Below are 18,990 nucleotides of genomic sequence, written 5' to 3'. Positions count from 1 at the left end.
ATAAAGCACAGAACCAATACTAATAAACAACAGGCTCTTATGCCAACATTGGTGCATGTTTCTGTTATTGCATTATATTCCATAAGAGTTATTGTGCATAATTAAATAGAAAAAAACCCCTTGAACTTGGAATTATAAAACCGTCACCACAAACCAACAATTCCACTTGATGTGTATTAAGTCATTAAATTTATTAGAAAAAAAAGGAGGTGGGGAATATTTTTTTTTTCCTTGTAAATCATTAAAAAGGCATGAGGGTTGAAAGCGTAGCAAACGGCCCATACGTTTGCCTAGGGAACTACTGCAGAAGAAGGCACTGCAATTCAGAACAGAAAATGAGGTTTTCTTGAAACTAGAATGGCCTATTATTAAAATGACAACCCCAAGCGCTATTAGGAAGAAAGGACTTATAATGTAAATGTTGGTCCCCGAGTCCTGGATAAAGAACGTTTGGGGTGTGGGGAGGCTGGCCATGGTCTAAAGACTCCCACAGTTGAACAGTTCATGAGAATGGGCTGCCCTGGGGTCTGTGAAAGGCAAGATCCAGAAAACACATGATAAGTTGGCACCTGGCTTCCGGACAAGGGTCAGCCCAGTGTGCACCACAACCACACCAATAGCTGAGACAATGGTTTTGCAACCAGTTATTTCGGCATAAGAAATTATGTCAGTCTAGTCATTTGAAGGATTATCACAACTCATGTCACAATCCAGTCTGTGTCAGCACCGTGAGTTTTCTCTGAAAAGCTTTTTCTTAATGTGTTATAACTGGGAAGCATTAATGAAATGGGCAGGAGTAGAGAGAAAGGGATTAAAGTTGCCAGGGACAGATACCCATTCAAACTGGCTTAGATAAAAACACATCCTTACTGAAGGGAAAGTCAAGGGCATCCAAAGATTGGACCCTGAGTTAGTTAGACCACTTAGGAACCTGTATTGGAAAGTGGGGTATAGAGGCTCCTCCATCGGCCTCATGGAGTTACATTGAACCGTCTGGGAGAAGGGGTTATAAGGAAATAGAGTACATTTCTATTTTCTCCGGTACTAGCTGGATATCTGCTCTGTTTTTCTTAATCCATGTCAGCTCTTTTTTTACTGATGGCTTTGTTGCTCCTTACTAATTTAGGTTTGTGTGTGGTGTTCAATGCCACGACCCAATGCTGACCCCAGCTTTACAAGACATCCCATCTAACTGACTGCATCTTTCTCTTCTGGTACTTTTTTTTTTTTTTTTTTTTTTAATTAAAGGGAACTTCTTGGCTTAGTCAGGTCATAGATTTACTCCTGGTCCAATCAGTAGTGGCCAGAATTGGTAAGCTTCCCAATCACCAGGGTGGGAACAGAGTCTCTGAGAAGGGGATGAGGACACAGCAAACAAAATAACTAGACCATCCACAATCATACAACTATATGCTTAGCCCTTGAGTAGTCAGGAATTGAGCCCACAGAAACTATATGCTATCACAGGATTATATATGTATATCTCCTAAATGATTTCTGTAGTTCTCCAATTCTAATTTTTTCACACTGTAATACTTTTCAAACTGAGATGTAGACTGCAATCAACCTATACATTTAATACAGTGTTTTTTTTCCCCTTCACATAATAGCTGCTATTAAATTGATGATGTGTCATAAGTTCAAGTTTCTCCAAAAACTGAGGAAACATGAAAAGCGTGATTCTACCGGCTCATAGTTCTGTTAAAAGCTAAAAATCAAATCTCTTTGTATAAAATTACTATTAAGCACCATCTTCCTAACTGCTCTGTTTTTGTCTCACTTTCGTTTGAAAGATGACAATTTCATCATTTCAACAGGTAATTCCCCAATCCCATCATGTTACCCTGTCCTCTGATATCATGCGTAAATCATCTCTCCCTGGATTAACTCATTATTTCAATTAAAGCCCTTGATATATGTCAGAGACATGCCCTTATTTGTGACAGAGCCATAAAAATGTGTTGCTTTAATTTCTTCAATAAATCAGTTTTTCTATTCCATTCCCTTAATTATGTGCTGTTTTTCTCTGGAATCACTCCAATGTCTAGGATTTTTTTTTTTCTTCACCTAGAAGTGTTTCCAAAATTTAAATAAGGGATGCCAATATTGCCTGACCACCCTACCCTTCCTCTTTTGTGATGCTGCCTTACAAGCAGTTCTGAGTGAGGACTTCCACCTTGCCAGATAATTCAACAAAAAACTAAACTACATTCATCCACCATGATTCCTCACAGGGCATTTGTCCAACAGTCAAGACAGGCCATTGGGGATTATTTTCACACAGAGAACTAATCTTTCACCTTCTCTTCCGATGGAATTTCCTCTTACTATTTTCTAATTTGGGAGTTATTCATTGAGCCTGGAAGTTAGCAGCAGATGCTATATGCTGGCATCATCAGGAAGTGGCAGGATGTGATAGAAAGACCACTCTCCCTCAACCCAGTTTTAGTTCAGGTTGTGACATGGACAGAACACCTGGCTTCAGGAAAGGAGTTGACATCTCTGGCCTAGTAAATGGCTAAGAAGGTGAGCAGGACTAGGTGATTCCTAAGACTCCTTCAGCTCTAACATCCCAGAGGATCGTTTCTTAATAATCCAGTTAATATTTTTCTGAGTTCTCACAGGCTTAAAATCATACCAAGTCCTGGGCCCATACCTGTAATACCTCACCAACCCTGCATTCATTAAAAATAGTCTGCACCTGTCAGGAAGATACCATCCAGGCTCTTCCAAAGTCCCACCCCCTACCAGATGTGCATGCACGCGCACACGCACACACACATATACATCTTACTTTGGAAGAGAACCTTTAGGGAGTCCTGTCCTATCGGAGTTCAGCTCCTTATCTTTATTCCCTGACAGATACACACACAAAAAGAAATGATGTCCCCATCCTTCACTGTGATGAAGAGTGCACACTGCCTTCCCCTCTGATAACCTAAAGAAGGAACGATTTATCTGGAATGATTTATGCTGTTTTCCAACAGTCTGATTATAAAGCTGGTTAATACAACATAAACTTGCCTAATAGACCATGGCCTGCCCTTCAAACTCCTCTTTGTGTTTTTGTTTTAGGACATCCTTTCTTTAGGCCCCATCCCCTTGATATGCAACAGCCATACCTGGACTGAATTGTCATCATGATGTGACCTCGCCCTGGTTTTGAAATTTGGAACCCTATTTATCTGGATTCTGGGTTCATTTCAGATCACAATGCCGCTAGTTAAATGAAGAAATCACTGCCAAAATTAAGTAGACGTGATACCAAGTCCTTTAAGCTCCTAAGAGGCAATCTCTCATGACCTGCTGAGTCATACAGTGTTTGTTATATGCAGATTACTGGAGAAATCCCTAATTGGCCTTTTGTCAATAGTTATTTTTGCAAGGTCTTCATTACTTTCTAATTGACCAAATTTATTTTCTTCATTTATCTCATTAAAGACAGGTTTAGAAGTAACCTCAATTATGTAGCTTTTCTAATGGCATTCTTCTTCCAGGCATGCCCTCATTTCTAAATAGGCATTTATTCTACCCTCAGTGTCTGTCTGTCCACCTATCTATCTATCTATCTACCTATTTATCTATCTAATCTATCTATGTAGGTCTAATTGACTTTGAAAAGTCACCAGTAGTTGGATGTCTAGATTTACAGCCTTTGGTGTGAACAACGTTGCTCTCAGTAGCATCTCCCCATCCCCAAGTACAATATGCACTGAATGACTTGCCTGGGTTAGCAGGAACCCCAGCCCCTCCATTTCCTGACCATTCTACGATGAAGTCGTTGTTCATCTGTCTTGCCCAGTGAAGCCAGAACTCTGATGTGTCTTCCTAAACCTAAAGAACTCCCCCACTGCTGCAAAGAGCTGGTTGTTCCAGAATGAACTATACCCCATGAGGCTCCAGGTTCTCTGTCCTTGCCAATGCAAGTGCAATAGGTCTTCAATGCTACGTTTGGTTTGTTCCATGGCAAAACTGCTCTGGGGACCCGAATTACAGTTTGTAATTTACAGTTTGTAATACAATATAGTTTGTATCTGTGCGTGTGTATGTGTTTTAATTCACTGAAAAAGCTGCCTCCCAAGGCTCAGTGCTGCACCCAGAAGATCTGAATCAGAGCAGGTTCCAGGGTCTTCTGCCTCTTGGGCAAAGAAGAACCATCCCCTTCTTTGTAACAAGGGGCTAAAGTCCTAGATCCATGTATTTCAAACCTCAGAATTGTTTATTTCAGGAGTTTTGAGGCCTCTCCTCTACCCAGTGAGCTGGCCAAAGCCACTCAGGCTACTCCAACAGATCCAGACAGTTTAGGATTTTAGGAAAAAGGAGGAGGGGCTCAGTCTTGACTCTCTCAGAAGGTTCCTGGGCTCCTATGTAAATGTCCCCCCACCCCACTCTTCCTTTGCCCTTGAGCAGCCATAGTGTCTTTAGTCAGGTACCTCAGTACACCCTCTAAATGTTCTCCACAGACATTAAAGCATTTGCTAATGTCTTCTTTCAGCATTTCCCTCTGCGGCTCTATCCACACCTGGTTGACCACTTTAACTGTCTGCTTGGCTGGCAAACTTGGCCCACCAAACACAGTGAGGATGTGGGTGTCTTTCATTGAATAAACTGCTTTTACTGTTTTTTATTGGCTTGACCAGTCAAGCAGATGAAAAGAAGTTACATGTGCTTTTAAAAAATTAAACCATTTTTGGCACTTTGACCAGTGGTTTGATGAAATCTAACTGATTTTTACTTGACTTCGACACAAGTTAAAGCTTAAAATTTCTTTCACTTATGGGCCTCCTCTCCTTGCTAAGTGTAACCCACAGGACTAGTCCAGCTAGTAATGACTCTCCATTTGTCAGTTTTCTCATGAGCTACTTGGGCATAAAATCTGATGCTCCCTCCTCACGGCTTGAGATCAAGGCCTTTGAATACAGTTGGACACAGGGGTCCTTATCCTGGCTTTGCCCCTCACTAGCTACATGATCTCTGGCAAATTACTTCACCTTCTTTGTGCCTTAACATTCAACTGTGAAATAGGTACATTAAGAGAATCTGCTTGATAGAACTGTTGTGAGGAATCAAGTAGATAATGCATGAAGTATCACAGTAAACAATAAATGGTAATGACAGCTAAGTTTATAGAGCATTTTCTGTGAATCAAGCCCTGTGCTAAGAGCCTCTAAGATTATCATACTCTTTGCTATCTATTATTTGTCCAAGTTATTTAAATTCCACAAATATTTGGTCATGACTCTGTAATGAGGGCTTTTGTGGACCCAAGGATTAGCAAGATAACATCGATGATCAATTGGTTTATATTCTTGAAAAAAGGACTAAGACAAAGACACAAAAAAAGCATGCTCCAGAGAGATCTACAGGGACTTCCCTTGTGGCTCAGTGGTTAAGAATCCACCTTCCAATGCAGGGGACACAGGTTTGAGCCCTGGTCCGGGAAGATCCCACATGCCACGGAGCAACTAAACCCATGCACCACAACTACTGAGCCTGCGCTCTAGAGCTCACGAGTCACAACTACTGAGCCCGTGTGCCACAACTACTGAAGCCCACACTCCTAGAGCCCATGTTCCCGGGACAAGAGAAGCCACCACAATGAGAAGCTCATGCATTGCAATGAAGAGTAGCCCCCGCTTGCCACAACTAGACAAAGCCCACACACAGCAACGAAGACCCAACACAGCCAAATAAATAAATTAAAAAAAAAAAAAGAGAGATCTACAAAGTGTTAGGAGGGCACATAACAAGGGGAGATGACTCCTCTAGGGGCACAGGTGATATTAAGAGGCCTTCTTGAAGGAAGAAGTATTTAATGACGGGTTTGTTTAAACAGGCAATAGTAAAAATAAGAAGAAATGAGCAATAATGACAGCAGCTAGCACTTGTAGAGTGTGTCTTGCATGTCAGACACTGTGATAAGCAGATGACTTACAGTCTCACTTAACCGACCCCATGAATTAGGTGTTATTTATCACACACACACCCCCATTTTATTCACAAGGCTGAGGAAAGTTAAATAACTTTCCCAAGAATACATATCTCGTAAGGTGGAATCAGGATTTGGATCCAGAGCCTGTGTCCCTATGAAGAGACTGCTTTCTGGTAGTAGGGAAGGAGGTGACCGCACAGCTGGCAGGACGAGTTCACACACACATAAAAGAGGGGTCTGCAACCGTGTTCAAGGAACACTGGGTACTTGCACTGGGCTACAGGAGTGACGAGAGAAGGGCAAGAGTAGGAGATAAGGAGGAGAACGTCAGTTGAAGTGCCCCGCAGAGAGACGGCCGTTAGGTACATCGCAAGGGCAGGAAGTCACACCGTCAGAGATGTGCTTGAGGAAGGCTAATTTGGAAAGGGACTTCACTAAGGCTGAACTGACAACATGTGGTGACTGGTTGGGTTCAGGGAGGTGAAGGTGAGGCAGGAGCTGAAAACAATTCCCAACTTTTTCACTGGGACATAATGCGGGGGAAAGTATGTCGATCACGATGGCGTCAATCGCATGTAAGACTTTGCCTTTCACTCCTGCTCTTCCCAAAGTGCTTAAATGTGAGGATTCACTCTCCTTTTCTCTCACTGAAGAGTGTTAAGATTCCTCAGAGAATCTCTCTATGGAACTGGGGAAGGGGAGACGCTTTCCCACGTCCTTTCAGGAAATCACACATCCACGCAGCTTCCCTAACCACAAGCATAGCACACATTATGGTGACTGGATCCTTGCCAGGAAGGGAGATAGAAATAAGATAGAAATGCTAGGGACCAGAAATTGAAATCTCTCCTTGTCACTTCTAATTTACATCACTGTAGGCCAAGTCACTGATTTCTGTGCACAAAATGATCTAATTTAATCCCATTAACCACTCCATGAGGCAAGCAGGGTTCATCCCATTTTATAGAGTCAGTAAACTGAGGTTCAGAGAAATTAAGTAATTTACCAGTGATAAAGCTGGAGTTCAAGCTCAAAAGTGTGGGAGTGATCAGTTCATTGAAATCTCAAAAAAAGTAACATTCATTTCTTGCTAGTCATCAGAATCTCTCTTTTAAGTATTCTGAAATATCATATACACCTTCTTGGGTGAGCTTCCTTCCAGTTCTTCCTCACCTTTTAACACAGATGTTTCCAGAGCAATTTTCCCAAACACCTTAGGTTTTGCTGAAAGAGGCTCTTGCATAATTCCAACCCTGGCCAAACTCCCTTAATGGTGTTATTTCATACCATATGCATTGAGGTTGGCCTGAGTCAGCCATTTTTTTTCACTTGTGATTTTTTTCTCCCCCTGCCCCCTTCTTTTCCAGTCAATATTCATTTTAAATGCAAGAAGCCAGCCTCCTTTTCAGCTGACAAGCTGGTTGTTCACACGTCTTTCAGGTGCATAACTGACAAGTGCCTACTTAGGTGTGGGGCTGACTCTAAACATTCAAGAAAGAAATATTCAAGAGAGAAAAGGCAGAGGAAGCCAGCAATTTGCTGAGCAAAGAATGTGGTGATCATCAGAGCCCAAGTGATCCTCAAATGCTATTGTGAAAAAGCCTCTTGATTAGGAAAGGTGAGAATGGCAGCCTTCAAGCCTCCCATCTCCAGCCCCTGTGTGCTCTTTCCTGGTTGTTTCCTGGAGTGCAAAGAATCTGCTCACCAGGGGCAACAAGAGCCCCTCTTCCAGATACACTTCATTCAGCCCGAATCCTACTGCTCCTCATCCCTCCTAGGGGATTTAGTAACTCCTTCTTTCTGGGAAAATTGCCTGCCTGGTGGTATTTCAACACTGGCTGCACACTTGAATTACCTGGGACCTCTGAAAAATGCCAATATCTTAGCCCCACTCAAGCCCAGTTAAATTAGTGTCCATGGAGGTGGGTCCTGGGCAGTGCATTCTTCAGGCAGTATGCTAGTCTGGAACTTTGTAGAATAGCCCTCAGTTTAGATGTGTCTGATGTTTTCCTCATGGTTGGACTGCCATTATGGGTTTGAAGAGGAAGACCACAGAGGCAAAGTACCCTTGTCATCACAGGATAGTGCCATTCTCACCACAGCTTTGGGCTTTGCTTTTGAGAATAACTATGCTAAACTGTAGCTTGAGAGTCAGATGGCCTGACCGCACATGGACCCACTACCTACGCCCATATGATCTCTGGCAAGTCCATTTCTCTATGTCTCAGATGCTTCATTTGTAAGCTGGAGTAACAATCCACCTGACTTATACATTTATAACATTTAGAATGATGTTGGTAAATATTAAAGAAATGATAACCATTCTTATTACTTATCATTATTAATCATGATCTTGGGCAAATTTCTCCCATGTTTCCTTAAACATGCTATATAGGAGTTGAACTAGATGATATTTAAGGTGCCTTTAAATTATAATATTCTTGGATTCTGGACAAACATTAAGTTGGTTTGCAATTGAAAAAAATAAGTGGACTCATCAATGTATGTTGACTTACAAATCCCCATTCTAATTCTCTAATTACCTTTGTAACTGAAAGCTGAATTAGCAATTATGCCAATATTAGTTAAGTTCCTCTACATCTCAGAATCAGCTACAATGTATAGGAAAACACTGGACATAGAATGAGAAGATATGAGTTAAATTAGGGATGGGAATTGATATTATTAGTTGATAAGTTAGGACACAGTTGTGTTTCAGTACTAAAGATGGGTTTGCCTTGACCCAGCCAAGCAACCTTGAATGGGTCCTATCAGGACCACCATGGTGTGGAGGGCTGGGTTAGGTGTATGATCTGGGGTGGTGGAGATGAGCAAGGTGTGGCAGAGCAGCGTGGGAAAAAGAATCATCTTGAGAAGCACTTGGCAGTCCCCATCTAGCAGGTGTGAATTGGCTAGCATAGCTCCAGGCTTCTCCCTAAAGTGTGCCTGGCAGTTCAGTTGCAGGATTAACTTGAGATTCCTCACCTGTAAAGTGAGTGTAATAATTCCCAGCTCTCGGACTACTGAGCAACTTTAATGGGACTACCCATTTAGAAAAGCTTTGCAAGCATGACAAAACGTTCTTCAGATGTATTATTATTTGTGAACAGCTAGGATGGAAAACAGTGAGCAGTGAGTGGATGGGCTTATATTTGTACAAGGGCACATATTTCTTCCCATCTACAAAGCTCAATGATGTGGCTCAATGGACAAGCATGGCAGAGACAAGCCTTGCTTTCTATCATGTTGAGGAGGTTTCCCCTCTTATAAATCTTGAGGCCACTGGGGTAAACTTTAGACCAACTCAGTCAAACAAAAGATACATAGGAGTCTAGATTCAGCAAAGTTGGGAACTAACAGCAAATTTGCTTCTCTCAGATAAGAGCCTCTCTTAGTTAACATTTTAAATTTTAGTGGGTCAATAATTTAAGAGCCCAGTTTGCTTGGGTTGTGGGGCTTTTTTCTTCCTCTTATGAAGAATACTTTTGCAAGGGTAAAAGCACTGAGCAGGGCATTCCTGCAAAATTCTTTAGGAAGGGGAGGGGACGTTAGTCTGTCTCAACATGTCTACTCTTCTGTTGAACCACCAAAGGCTAGTTCCTGATTTTTATTTTAATACTAGTCTTATGAGATTCAGGGTGATGAATCTGATCCCAAAATCTGAGAAACGTGGCTTGAAACTGGGACTATCACAGAAAATAGAGGTAGAATGCAAAAAAAGAGGTTTTGCTGTTCAATTATTGTCCAGGTTAGTGCATTCAGACTGTGTCTAAAATGAACCAATGTAGTCACTTAGAAGGTGTAAATGTCAATAAGCTCTTTCTTTCATGTAGAGCAGAGGTTCGCTAACTACAGCCCATGAGCAAAACCCAGTCCCTGCCTGTCTTTGTAAATAAAAGTTTTATTGGAACAGAGCCATGCTTATTCGTTTACTTGTTGTCTAGGGCTGCTTTTGCACTACAACAACAAAGCTGACACAGACTCCACGTCTCTCAAACTCTGAAATATTGGATTAGCCAAAAAGTTCGCTGGGGTTTTTCCGTAAGATCTTACGGAATATACACTCTCTGACCTTTTACAGAAAAAGTTTGCCAATTCAAGACCTGCCATAATCTTAGGTGTTTCATAGGCAGTTTTATTTTAATACTTATGTTTTTATTTTAGTATCTATTAGAAAAAGATAAAACTGCCAAATCTGTGTTTTTGCAGATTTTTGTTGTTGCTGAAGATAAACTAAAGAAGATATAAAAGAAAAACTTTGAGTTAATTTAAGGAAAATACTAAAATACAAAAAGAAAATACAACGGTATGCAAAATTCTGATATTTGAGAAACACAGACTCACTGGGCACCAAAATTTTGATTTCTTTATTTCTCTGGTTCTAAGAAATCCTGGCCTAAGAGAAGCTTTTTAACACGTATACTTTTTTTTTTATTATTTTTTATTTTATTTTTTTCTTTTTGCGGTATGCGGGCCTCTCACTGTTGTGGCCTCTCCCGTTGCGGAGCACAGGCTCCGGATGCGCAGGCCCAGCGGCCATGGCTCACGGGCCCAGCCGCTCCGCGGCATATGGGATCCTCCCAGACCGGGGCACGAACCCGTATCCCCTGCATCGGCAGGCGGACTCTCAACCACTGCGCCACCAGGGAGGCCCATTTTTAATTTATTCTCTATTTGAGTCTTAAAAAAGTTTGCAGCAGAAATTAACCAGGTAACAATAATGACTTTCCACTCATACATATGAAGAAAGGCTACAGATGAACCTTTTTTTTCTTTAACATCTTTATTGGAGTATAATTGCTTTACAATGTTGTGTTAGTTCCTGCTGTATAACAAAGTGAATCAGCTACATGCATATGTATATCCCCATATCCCCTCCCTCTTGCGTCTCCCTCCCACCATCCTTATCCCACCCCTCTAGGTGGTCGCAGCACCAAGCTGATCTCCCTGTGCTATGCAGCTGCTTCCCACTAGCTATCTATTTTACATTTGATAGTGTATATATGTCCATGCCACTCTCTTACTTCATCCCAGCTTACCCTTCCCCCTCCCTGTGTCCTCAAGTCCATTCTCTACGTCTGTGTCTTTATTCCTGTACTGCCCCTAGGTTCATCAGAACCAATTTTTTTTTTTTTTAGATTCCATATATATGTATTTGGAATACGGTATTTGTTTTTCTCTTTCTGACTTACTTCAGTCTGTATGACAGAATCTAGGTCCATGCATGTCACTACAAATAACTCAATTTCGTTTATTTTTATGGCTGAGTAATATTCCATTGTATATATGTACCACATCTTCTTTATCCATTACTCTGTTGATGGACATTTAGGTTGCTTCCATGTCCTGGCTATTGTAAATAGTGCTGCAGTGAACCTTGTGGTACATGACTCTTTTTGAATTATGGTTTTCTCTGGGTATATGCCCAGTAGTGGGATTGCTGGGTCATATGGTAGTTCTAGTTTTAGATTTTTAAGGAACATCCATACTGTTCTCCATAGTGGATGTATCAGTTTACATTCCCACCAACAGTGCAAGAGGGTTCCCTTTTCTCCACACCCTCTCCAGCATTTATTGTTTGTAGATTTTTTGATGATGGCCATTCTGACCAGTGTGAGGTGATACCTCATTGTAATTTTGATTTGCATTTCTCTAGTGATTTGTGATGTTGAGCATCTTTTCATGTGTTTGTTGGCAATCTATATATCTTCTTTGAAGAAATGTCTATTTAGGTCTTCTGCCCATTTTCGGATTGGGTTGTTTTTTTGATATTGAGCTGCATGAGCTGCTTGTATATTTTGGACATTAATCCTTTGTCAGTTGCTTCATTTGCAAATATTTTCTCCCATTCTGAGGGTTGTCTTTTCATCTTTTTTATGGTTTCCTTTGCTGTGCAAAAGCTGTTAGGTTTCATGAAGTCCCATTTGTTTATCCTTGTTTTTATTTACATTTCTCTAGGAGGTGGGTCCAAAAGGATCTTACTGTGATTTATGTCATAGAGTGTTCTGCTTATGTTTTCCTCTAAGAGCTTTACAGTGTCTGGCCTTACATTTAGGTCTTTAATCCATTTGGAGTTTATTTTTCTGTATGGTGTTAGGAAGTGTACTAATTTCATTCATTTACATGTAGCTCTCCAGTTCTCTCAGAACCACTTATTGAAGAGGCTGTCTTTTCTCCACTGTATATTCTTGCCTCCTTTATCAAAGATAAAGTGACCATATGTGCGTTGGTTTTTCTCTGGGCTTTCTATCCTGTTCCATTGATCTATCTTTCTGTTTTTGTGCCAGTACCACACTGTCTTGATTACTGTAGCTTTGTAGTATAGTCTAAACTGAGGGAGCCTGATTCCTCCATCTCAATTTTTCTTTCTCAAGATTGCTTTTGCTATTCGGGGTATTTTGTGCTTCCATACAAATTGTGAAATTTTTTGTTCTAGTTCTGTGAAAAATGCAACTGGTAGTTTGATAGGGATTGCACTGAATCTGTAGATTGCTTTGGGTAGTATAGTCATTTCCACAATGTTGATTCTTCCAATCCAAGAACACGGTATATCTCTCCATCTGTTTGTATCGTCTTTAATTTCTTTCATCAGTGTCTTACAGTGTTCTGCATACAGGTCTTTTGTCTCCTTAGGTAGGTTTATTCCTAGGTATTTATTCCTTTTGTTGAAATGGTAAATGGGGGTGTTTCCTTAATCTCTCTTTCAGATTTCTCATCATTAGTGTATAGGAATGCCAGAGATTTCTGTGCATTAATTTTTTATCCTGCTACTTTACCAAATTCATTGATTAGCTCTAGTAGTTTTCTGGTAGCATCTTTAGGATTCTCTGTGTATAGTATCATGTCATCTGCAAACAGTCACAGTTTTACTTCTTCTTTTCTGATTTGGATTCCTTTTAATTTTCTTTCTTCTCTGATTGCTGTGGCTAAAACTTCCAAAACTATGATGAATAATAGCGGTGAGAGTGGACAACCTTGTCTTGTTCCTGATCTTAGAGGAAATGTTTTCAGCTTTTCACCACTGAGAATGATGTTAGCTGTGGGTTTGTTGTATATGGCCTTTATTATGTTGAGGTAGGTTCCCTGTATGCCTACTTTCTGGAGAGTTTTTATCATAAATTGATGTTTAATTTTTTCAAAAGCTTTTTCTGCATCTGCATAGAGATGGAAGATGCAACTGTGCCCAAACCTACCTCAAGCACAGAACTCTTATCTCATGGAGCATTTTGGGAAATGCCACTTTTAAGGATGTAGAGGAAAGTGGACATAATCAGCTGGGCATCAATATGATTCTGAGTCTAGAATTTATTTCATTTTGGCATTTTAAAAAAATTCCTTCCCTTTTGGGTATATTATCAGCCTAATGGGAAACAAATTTCATGATAGCAGATGGTGCAACTTCCAAATATGAAAGGAGTTGTGTGCAGAGAATGCTTTGGAACTTTGGAAACCAGTTTGTGCTAAAATTTTTAGGAGATTAATTAAAAATAAATACCAAAATCCTTTAAAATGTGCATTATCTGTTAGTAAGCAATTCTGCTTTTACAAATTTGTCTTTTGGAAAAATCAGCGACATGTGCATAAGGGAATACCTGTAGAGTGAATTATAATACCCAAAATTTGGAAACAATTTAAATGTTCAATAATAGAAGACTGTTGGGAGGTTTTAAATATATTAGAATATTAAGTAGACAATAAAAATCATATTACAAAAGAGTACTTATTGACATAGGAAATTGTGCATGATAAATAACTAAGAGGAAAAATACTATTAAAAGGTATTCACAATATCTTACTTTTATAAAACTGTACAAGTGAATAAACATGTACAGTGAAGAATACTAAAAAGACTTACAGGAAGTATAAACAGTGGGATTATTTGAGCTGTTGGAATTATGGGTAAAGTTTCTCTTCTCCGTGCTAATACGTTTGCCAACTTTCTTGCACTGAGCTTATGTTATATAATTAGAAAAAAATAGACTAAATTACAGTAGAAAATCCTACAGAAAATAGATTTCTCCTTATATCACTTTTTCCAAAAGAACCTGTAACATGACACATTTTGCAAATGCACTAAGCTATGTATTGCTAGGAGCAAAAAGAATTTTCTCCCGGGTGCAAGTACGGCAAAGGATGATACCAGAACCCTGGAGGCTTCATGACTAAAAATTGCTCTCCTTGTTTTGTTCTCTTCAGAAATATGTCAACATGAGGAATGGCGGTGCCAACATCTCAAGAAATGACCTCTGGTTTGTAATCCAGGTGGACAGTTTCCCTGAACACATCAAGGCCCTGACTCACCTTGTCCTGTATATCTGCTCCACCTATATATTGCCCAGATCTTCATGGCCTTGTCACTCCCTTCCCCTGTCCCTATTCTTCCCAACCCGACAGTGCCAGAAGTATTGGAGTCAGGGTTGCTGGGAAGGGATTTCTTTAGCCTGGAGAGTCTTCCAGCCAGGACCAGGTTTGGCACCACAGTTGCTTCTGTTAGCTCTTTCTTTACTTTTTGGGGCAGATTTAATCCAACATGCACAAATCTCTGTCCACTGAATTAAAAAAAAAAATCTTCCAATATCATACCTTATTTAAATCTGTCCCAGCTGCATGGCACTGGCCTGAGGTACTCTGCCATGAACTCACTGTGTGACCTTGGTTAAGAAGTCTCCCCACTCTGGACCTCCATTCCTGTGCCCATTTAATAAGATGCCTAGATTTACTCAACAAACGTTGAGTTCCTACTCTGAGGTCAAAGGTGCATATGACAGATACAGCTATTGTCTTAAGGGAGGTTACAATTTAGTGGAATTGGCAGATTTTATGTATGTATACTTTTTAAAGAAAATCCAAAGGAATATGGGAAGTACTGCAGATGAGAATGTATAGAGATTTTACTAGATCCATAGATGGGCCATCTGAGTCAGACTTGGGGAGTCAGGAATGAGCTAATGACTTCCAAGAAACGACTTACAGAAGACATACTGAAATATAAGTAAGAGTTAGTGAAAGTGCGGTAGTGGAGGAAAGCAACAGCTTACTAAAATCCCAGAAACAAAAGGATGAGTAATTAATTCAAGAGATCAAAGGAAATTCATATAGCCAAAACAGAGGGTGTGAGAAGGGAATAGAGCAAGATGAGGGCAAGCCATGTTCAAGAGTTTAGACCAGCACTGTCCAAGATATATAATATAGTGTGAGCCATGGATGTAATTTTCAATATTCTAGCAGCCATATTTTAAAAAGTAAAAAAGAAACATCTGAAGTTAAAGGTAATATTAATATATTTTAGTTAACCCAGTATAGTTAAAATATTATTTCAACATGTAATCAATAGAAAATTATAAGATATTTCACATTCTTTTTTTTTCCCCTAAATCTTTGAAATCTGATGTTCACATTTATAGCTCATCTCAATTCAGACTCTTCACATCTTAACTACTCAACAGTCACATGTGGCTAGTGGCTACTGCACTGGATAGCACAGATTTAGACTATATCTTTAGGATAATACAAAGCTACCAAAGGGCTATAATGAGGGGTGGGATCTGATGATCACTCAGGCTGCTTCATGGATAATGAATTTGATGGAAAAAGGTAGGAAGCAGGGAAACTAGAAAGGAGGATATTGTAGAATCTACAGCAAACACTAGGGTAATGGTGGGCGTGGGGGGAATAAATAGATCTCATCATAGTCAAGAGATACTTAGGAGGTAAACTTAACCATTTTGACATGCACATGAGCCCATGGAGCACCCAGACCCAAGAGCTACTTCACAAGGCATAATGATGCATTTATTTTTTCCTCTCTGACCTCTTTAAGCTGAAAGTCACAGACCTATGTAAGAAGTCACAAAGGCCACATGGGTTTCCTGGGAGCCATGCAGCAAATAGTTTGTGCGAATGGTTTACGGTGCTGTTTTGACCCTTTCCCCTCTGTACAGAGTGAGAAAGAAGAATCATCCAGAAAGTCTGAGAGCATTTGTTGCTTTTTTTTTTTTCCTCCATCACTGACACATTGAATCTATGGAGAGAGGAGGGGAGGAGGTGGCAGATGGAGAAAACTGCTTCTCAGGGGTGATTACAGCCAGAGAGGGGCTTGAAGAGACATCCCTGGGCCCCATATTTCTTTTGCCACCAGTGACTTCCAAATCAAATGAGCCCAATCTGCAGATCAAAATGAGATTTTTCTTATTGACTTCCCTGAAAGCTTAGCCGGCTCTCCACAAATCGAGTCATGTGTATCCTGAATCATCATCAACCATTGCCGATTGCAGGGATGTTGGAACTGGGCTGATGTTGGCAAATATGTCACTGATGCATGAGGCCAGGGAAAATCCAGCTCTTATTGGCCTGGCAGTGCTGACCTGGTTTGTCCATAAATGAAGAGCAAATGCAATTTGCAAAACACATAGAACTGATAAGGGGTTACAACAAGGCGGGGCTGGAGTCACTTTTCTAAGAGCAGGCATGCTTGAAGAGAAGACAAAGCAGATTTCAAGCTCGAAATTGGACAGACAGTGTTTCTTAAAGTCTGCTCTGTGTACCCCCTTCCTAATAATTATCTGAAGAGTTTGTTAAAAATCCATATACCTGGGTCTAACCCCAGGACTACTGAAACACAGTGCCTGGGATGGGGCCTAGGAAATATTCATGTTTAAGAAACCCCTGGATGATTCTTGTGCATATTAACATTTAAGAATTTCTTGAGGAAGGAAAGTGGGACAAGACTATTTCCACTCATTTACTGGAAAAAGCACTGAACCTGGAATCAGTCTACCTGGCTTTTCATCCAGACTCTGCCTCTGGTTGGCTGGATGACTTCAGGGTGAGGGGGAAAAGAAAACGGGATGTGAAATCAGAAGGGGGTGCAGGCCTACCTCCTTTCTATAAAAGCTGTGTGCTGTTGGTTAATAGCTAAGCCTCACTGTCACCACCAGAAAATACAGGAGTGAACTCAGGTGACCTTGAAAAGTCAAGTTCTGGCATTCCAGCTCTGACATTCTATTTCATTAAATCACCTAACCTCAGTTCCTTCATCTGTAAAATGGGCAGGGTATCTTCTGCTTGAGCTATGCTTTTTTCCAAGTCCAGTGAAATACTACATATGTTTTTAATAAAATTGTTCTGAAGGTTGACCCAAATAGAAGCGGTGGTATTGGAAATGGTGGAAGTGGTGGTATTAAATCCAAAACAGAGTTCTCTCTACTTAGGACATGATTTGTTGTAAGACTATATCTATACTGATAAATACCCTTAAAAGCATAGTATTTCCTTTTTTTTTTTTAACAAAGTACAATACAATATATAACAGGATTTGTTTTGTTGTTTTTTTAATATAGATCACACTAATGTGAAATGGGCCAAATTACCCTCTGCTGACCCTCTCTGTAACACAACACTAGCCTTGCAGGGGATAAAGAGATTCACCTTGAGATACTCCAGGTTTTCCACTTATTAAAAAAAAAAAAAAAACCCTCAATAAGGGCCATGCCTTAACGTAGCGTTCAAATCTATCGATAATTCAGCCACTGTCTCCTTCCATCCGGCCAACACTAGCAAATTTTGATTATTTGATAAAATGCTTTGTGTTTTTCTAGTTCACAAATCTGTGCTAATTTCATGCCAGATCCTTGGTTTAAACATTTCCCTTCTTACCAAATATCCTCCTGTCAAACTCCTACCAATAAAAATATCATAGATGTATACAAACATTTCGTTTCAAAGATGTTGAGTTTGATGCTGTATATAAAAGCAAAACACACACAAACCAAAAAACAGTTCATGACCTAATAAGTATCCAACATTAGGGGAATGATTAAATAAATATAGTCATACAATAGAATCCAGGTATCCCCTGCTTTTCAAAAATTCGCTTTACACCACTTCTCTTTTTAGAAAGACCAACATTACCTGTTTTTGCTCAATGAAAGAAATCCAAAGAGTACGTTCACTTTTATGAAAAAAGATGCAAAGTGAAAACAGCATTCAGCCTTGCTTTTGCAGTGAGCAGTTATAGAGGCGGCGCACACCCAAAGCAGCAAGAATGGCGCCCCCAAGATCCTTCCCCAGGAACCACATTCAGCATCTCAGCATCAAGCTACCATAGCTTTAAACTGTGTGAGCATCTGTGTTTTATCTCGTTTTATTCTGTGCATCCATTAGCAAGATGTGTTCTTTTTCACTTTACACCATTTTGTCTTATGGAAGGTTTCATAGGAACCCTCTACCTTTGGATAGCGACAGACACTTGTACTCTACACTAGTTCACATGCTGTTAGAAAAGAATGTTTAACAGCCTGGGAAGATGGTCATGATACACTGTTAACTGACAGGGGAAAGTAAGTACCATTTAAAAAATCATCTGTAGATACAATCTAGAACACAGAGAAGCACACACTGTGTTAGGCTCTACTTTTGTTCCATGCCATAAGGGCACACAAAGAAGAAAGGAAAGGTCTCAGGACCAATGCAGCCAGAACTCACAGAGAACTGAACCCCCTGCTCACTGTTCAAACATGCAATACCGCTCTGGGTGAGGGAGTCAGATACTCCTGTGATAGACATTCATAAGGCAGCTTCTGTCAGCCTCTGCTGCTCTCCCAGCTTCTTTCTACTGCCCTCTGTGTGTCTCAAATTCAAAACATGAATGAGAGGGACTGACCTAGTCATTTAGTCATCACCCAGTACAGAGCCCCCACACCGGGCAGAGCTCTCAGGCCAGGCCACTTCATGGCCAGTGGTGTGCTCAGCCAATAGACAGAGGCCTTTGGCCCTGATACAATTACTCACGTGATCATGTGACACCGACGTGGAAATGTACAGGTCAGGAACTGCTAGGGCTGCCCCTCTCCGACGCCATACTCAAAGACTCATGTCTTGTCTCCAGTGTGTTCATCAAATAACATCTGCTGTTATGCCTGAATGGTGGAGGAGAAACAACTCACTTAGGATTGGATTTGGCTCCATGTGACCAAAAAAAAAAAAAAAAACCCAAATGATTTAAACACATGAGGGTTTATTCTCTCAAGTGGAAGAAGTCTGGAGGTGGCCAGTCCAGG

The sequence above is a fragment of the Mesoplodon bidens genome (assembly GCF_964165515.1).
Source record: "Mesoplodon bidens genome assembly, chromosome: 4".
NCBI classification, from domain to species: Eukaryota; Metazoa; Chordata; class Mammalia; order Artiodactyla; family Ziphiidae; genus Mesoplodon; species Mesoplodon bidens.
Note: the sequence above shows the minus strand (reverse complement) of the source record.